A 6,024-nucleotide genomic window follows, 5' to 3' on the forward strand; every position below is an offset into this window, starting at 1 on the left:
AATCGCGGGAAACACAACAACCGAAACCACAGAACAGAACAATCCGCGAGGACAGTCGAAATCGAAATCCTTAGCAACATCGAGCCGTTACTATCCAGCCTGATCAAGCGAGCTGAATTCAGGGAATCGATCGCCACTGCAGTTTCGACATGGACGTCTAGCCGATCAGAACCGAATCACGTCCCAGCCCAATCGGAGGTAACTAAATTCGCCGATCGAGTTGAGCTGGACATCAATGGCGGAGATGAGTAGCGAGTGAGAGAGAGGGAACGCGCCTTGGCGGAGGAGTGGAGAGAGAGGAAGCCGTCGCGGTAGAGCTTGCGCTTCTGCTTGAGGTGCTTTGTGAAGGTGACGTTCCATTTCGTCGGAGCCTCGTCCATGGCGGTTTCTGCATTTGCAAGATGATGAAGAAGAAGAATTTCCAGGGATTTCGGAGAGCTGCGAGTGAAGTGATTCCGCTTTCGAGAGCTGAAATGTTATGGCGGGAAACGAGGTGGGTGCATTTAATTCAATATTTTGAAATCCAATTGAGAAAATATAAAATAGTTTATTTAAAGAATTAGATAAATAAAAAAGCTAGAAAAATTCAGAGCTAGAAAAATTTAAAGTATAAATCAATAGATGATTGTGTCCGGCTGCAGGATTTTGGTCAATTTGAAGAGAACTCAAAGAGCTAGAAAAATAAGTTCAAGTGTTCAGCTGCATCGTGAGCTGAAAGTATGTGAGATTTGCTCGGCTTAGACAATTCCAATAATTAATGCAGTTGACTATTATGTTTTTTTTTCTTCTCAGGAAAAAGTGAAGGCCGATATATAATTGATTTCTTAATCGGTCAAGGACCAACTAAACCACTAATATCAAAAGCTGTATAATTCAGATTGAGCCCGAGTGATAAAATGAAGGACGGTTCTATTAAAGAATGCAGGGATTAAATATTTTACTTTTAATTGAATCTTTCAACAATGTGGACTAGTAAGTTCTGTTTAAAAAATAAATAAATAAAAGTATGGCTCCAATCTAGCTCTTGCACCTTTCTAGCGAATTGATGTTTTATGGCTCCAAATTGGTTTGTCGTAGTCATTTGGATTATGTGTCGGATGAAAGGATCAGTTAGCTTAAATCAGAGAGCACAAATACCAATTCGGCCAAAATTCAATTTCAAGGACCAAATTGTACATTAACTAAAACTTTGGGGACCAACTTTTGTTTTCCCTCTCATCCTTGACTTGAGGGCTTCAAAGGCGGAACCTCTGTTACTCCGCTCGCCGTAGAGGGAGCTCGTGACTCGCTCGATGAAGATGCAAAATTATCGTAGGCTGCGGGGGGGACAATTGGAGGGCATGCGAGAGGAGGCGACGGTGAATCCAACGTGTCTCGGAGGACGCTGATGCGAGACGAGTAGAAATGAGCGTCACTGGTCGTGGCGTTGGAGACATCGTCGTCAAAATCATTGCGGAACCGAAGAAGAGGGAAAGATCCGAGCATTTTCAAGTGGTGGCCAGGTGCTTTGACAAAATGCCCACGTGGGGAGTTGAAAGTTGAAACGGTGTTCAGGCGCATGAAATGGAAGCGACCGGTTGCTCTCGTTTTCGTGGTTTAGTTTTTGCATCTTGATGAACGATGGCGAAGGATAAAAATGCGACCAGCGAAAAAGAAGAAAACGGCGATTAAGAAAAAGACCAATTGGCGTCTCCACTAGACATTAATCGAAGGGACGAGCGATGCGGAGAAAAACGACGAAGCAACGTGGAGGCACCTCCTCGGTTTCTTCTCATAATTTCTTCGGCTTTTGTGCTTTTCTTTATAATTTTTCGTGCGGTTATCCATCGAAGGGATCCAAAAAGACAAAAGAAGAAAACAAGAAACCAAAAGGGACAAAGCAATTGGTGGTCAGAAACGCGAAGCCATGAAGCAACCTCTCTCGTTTTCCGCCATTCTTTTTAGTATTCCCGTAATACGTTCTCCGCTCCAATTGCTCATTTCTTCTTTTGTCTTGACAGTTTCTGTTTACTATTGACTACCCTCTCATGTTCGTTGGTCTTTTTGGACATTTTCTTTTCTTACAGTTGTCCGGGCGAAAGTGTTTGCTGCAGAAGTTGTCTGAATCTTGAAGTGAGGAGGTTTTCCTTTTTCAAAAAATTTTAATCATTTTGATGATGAGTCGCCATTAATTTTTCAGCACGCTAGAACTGCAGTAACGAATATTAACAAAATATATGATACTAAGTGATTGCTATTAGTATTAGCCCATGGGAAACGAATGTTTTGATGGCACATAAAACAAAATTGTATCATTACCTGTATGTCATTGTCCATAAATAGTTAGCGGTAGAGAGTGATGATGATGATAACGGTGAGGATGAAGATGGTGATCTCATTGACCCCATCCCAGTATTATTGTTGAACAATAATCATTCTCCATTATAGTTTCCAGTTACTCCTAGAAACAAGTTCTGGCTCAGTCATAAGATCGGTAGCTGATCATAAGGAGAGATCTACTTCAGTGGACAGCTTGCTGACTAATACTTGATTTTTGTTTTATCCATTCTGCTTTTTAGTTTGATTTTGTTCAGATGAACGACAAAGTCGCCATTGAGCTTGTGAGTGGCTCTTCTCCCTGTTAAATTGATCGTTTTGTTTTTCTTGCTTTTGCTTAATTTAGTTAAAGTTTAGTATTGCTGTGTCAATGGATCGGTGTTTTGTTGATTTAGAATTTTAATGTTTTATCTTTATGTTCTCTCAGGCGACATGGATTGTGCTTTGTTCCGTTTCTTTCTTGCGTTGTGTGACTGGCATAGATATTGATAGTTTCACTTGTTTCCAGCAAGCCAGCGGTGGTAACTTCATTATTTCAAAAACGCTTGCGAGTATATATTTAATGCTGTGATGTGTGAATTGATGTCGTGCTTCTGCTATAATATGATTGTATGCCCAAGTAAATGCCCCTTCATCCCTTGTTGAGTATCAACTTTTGCCTGAAAGATTACTTATAAGAAGAAAGATCAATTTTTCGCTTGAGACATGTATGTTTTGACTGAGCGAGACCAATGAGGGGGTTGCTAGGGAAACAACTGAGGCAACTATGGTATTCTCTTTTGATGACGTGAAGAAGCTCTGTTTACAATTACGTAGGGACTAGTGAGCGACTTTACTGGTGGAGGCAGACAGAGAGAGAGAGAGAGAGTGAGGCAACTATAGTATTCTCTTTTGATGACGTGGAGAAGCTCTGTTTACCAATTACATGGACTAGTGACCGACCTTGGGAGAGAGAGAGAGAGAGAGAGAGAGAGAGAGAGAGAGCAATTGCAATAGACCTTGTGGTCATGCTACAAGTGCTTTGTGAAGTCTTCACAGCTTCCAATGCCGTGCATTTGGGATTTGAATATTTAGGGATCTCGAAAGCTTTATAAGTTATGACAGAAGCTAAATTATGAAATGTGAGGTGTGTGGTTAGACCTAAAATCCTCTTGACCTGGGCTAAAAGTTTTGGGACAACTATTATGTCCGTAACAAAATTTCCACACACTTCGAAGATAATAATGTGATAGAGTTCTTCCACATGTCAATCACTCAATGGTAAATGTGTACTTTAATTCTCACACTAATAATGGATCTAATAGAAGTCCAAACCTTCTTTTTATTTCTTTTAGTACGTATTTTGAACTTACGAAAAGCATGCCTTCTTTATTAATAGGATAACACAACACGTATAAAACACACATTCGGATAAAGTAATTCAATTTTCTTCTTATTTTGTATCTATTTTTTTTTTCATGTTATTATATGTGCAAGAACATCAGGTTTATGCAAAACTGACCTGATATAGCTAAGTAATTTCGATTTCTTTTCAATCATTAGAGGTTTTATTTTTGAATGTAGATATTTGTAATCGAAATTTTTACATGCTTATTAGATGGGCGTAATATAATATGTGCAGTTTGCTCAATTAAAACATATCCGAGGCAAACTTATGAGGACAAATTATTGTTCCAATTTTTTTTACCATACTTTTAAGACAATCTCATCATGAGCAAGCTTTTGACAATTTTTTTCCCTAATAACAACACATTTAAGGAGCCAGAACCCAGGGACTTCTTTTCCTTCTGGTTTGCAGGTTGAAGGTGCAATTTTCTTTTATAAATAAAAATTGGAGCTTGTGCTTGTAGCTCCAAGAGTTGGCAAGCTTCGAGACCCAATAAGCCTCAAGTCTTGTGTGGGGTGATTTTCTTGTGCATCCGTAAATGTAGAATATGCATTGTCAGTGCAACATGCAACTTTTTAAGTGCTTATTCCTCCTCTCTTCTTAGCAACTTGCAGGCCTATTGGTTCAGAGCTTGTTAACGCGTGAAAAGTGAATTTTCAATTTTCAAGTCATTCTCCATGGTAAGTTCCACTGATCATAGTCAAGTAGTCAATGCCAATGACCAAGTCTGTTTTTGTCAATGGGCAGGCAATAGGAAGCTGCTTATCGACGAGGCCAAATTCTTGTGGGTTGTGGAGGGCAAGGTCGAGGACCTGCAAAAGGAGCTGAAGCTGATCCGGTGCTTGCTGAGTGATGCAGACACTGGACAAGAGCACGACCATGCTGTTGGAGAATGTCGCACAACTCCGTGACATTGCTTATGATGCCAAGGACGTCATAGAGCAACACATCCTCAGAGTCATGTTGAAGAAGGGACAAAACATCATCAAAGCATATGCTTACTTTGTGGCGAAGTGCACATGCGTGCAGGTTCATGTGGTGAGGACAGAAATTGAGGGCTTAAAATCCAGCATCTCCAATCTGAGAATTAGTATGCAGTGTCATAAAATGCACTCTGAATGAGGACGAATGCTATGCCATTCAACGTACTTCCAGTGATCTTCAACATATTGAGGTACGCTTCTTTTTTTTTTTTTTCCTGCTTTTTGGTCGATATGTTGAGGTACACTTTATGATGCAAAAAAAAACTGAGATATGATCTATCCGGTTTCCTTTGTCCCTTGTTCTTCTTAGTTCCCGTCCAAGAACTTGTATTACTAGCTGTCCTTTCTCGACTTCCGCGTGCCAAGCAAGGCCTTGAGAGACGTTTGTTTTTGCTGAAATATAGCTCGGTATCGGTTCTTTGATTCCACAACCTGAATAGACATTGAAGTGGATCTTCGGGGTTCTGATGGGAACTGGATGTTCATTTGGGCATATAAGAGAATCGGTCATAAAGGGTCATGTCCTCAAGACATGTCTAACCAAAAAAAAAAAAAAAAAGGCTTAATAGCTAATCTGCACTGAAGTTCATTGATGCTTACTCGTCTTTTGGCATTAGAAGGGTTTGGAGAAGTAGATCTATGGACAAGCGAACCCTTACGTGTGAATTGAAATCAAAATGGGGAGGCGGGCTTTTCTGGGTAGAAAAAGTGTGTTCCATTAGGAGCTTGTCTACATACATGACATGATACAATCAGAGAGAATGAAAACATGATGTAGATGTTATGTATGGCTATTTGGAGCATTTAAGTGGATTGCATCGCTAATGTCCACATCATTGATTTTTGGTCAAAATTGATTGGATGAACCTCAATTAGCAAAAAGCAAAAATGTTTATAACTCAAATGGTAAAATTGAAAAATTTGATGACTGAATTTGCAAAAACATAATTTGTTCAAGATTTTTTGAATAATTTTTTCAAAAATAAACCCATGAGAACCCAATCTTTTGATGGCAAATAAAGCAAATGCTGAAATGACAAGCACATAAAAGGAATCTGCCCACAAGACTTTTGACGACACATAAAGTAAGAATATGATGCCAAATTATCGCTAGCAGTCGATGTGCTATTATTTAAGAGTATTTGCCCGCAGCTGGTGCGCCATTACTTTAAGAATATGATGCCGAGTTATTGCTAGCAGTCTGAGTGCCATTACTTAGATGCCATTACCTTTATCTAGTTACCGCTAGAAAGTGATGATAACGACCATGATGAAGATAATGAGGTCAGTGACCTAAACCGACTGTTATTGTTAAACAATAATGATGCCCAATTATTG

This window comes from Eucalyptus grandis, chromosome 5 (assembly GCF_016545825.1).
Source record: "Eucalyptus grandis isolate ANBG69807.140 chromosome 5, ASM1654582v1, whole genome shotgun sequence".
Lineage (NCBI taxonomy): Eukaryota > Viridiplantae > Streptophyta > Magnoliopsida > Myrtales > Myrtaceae > Eucalyptus > Eucalyptus grandis.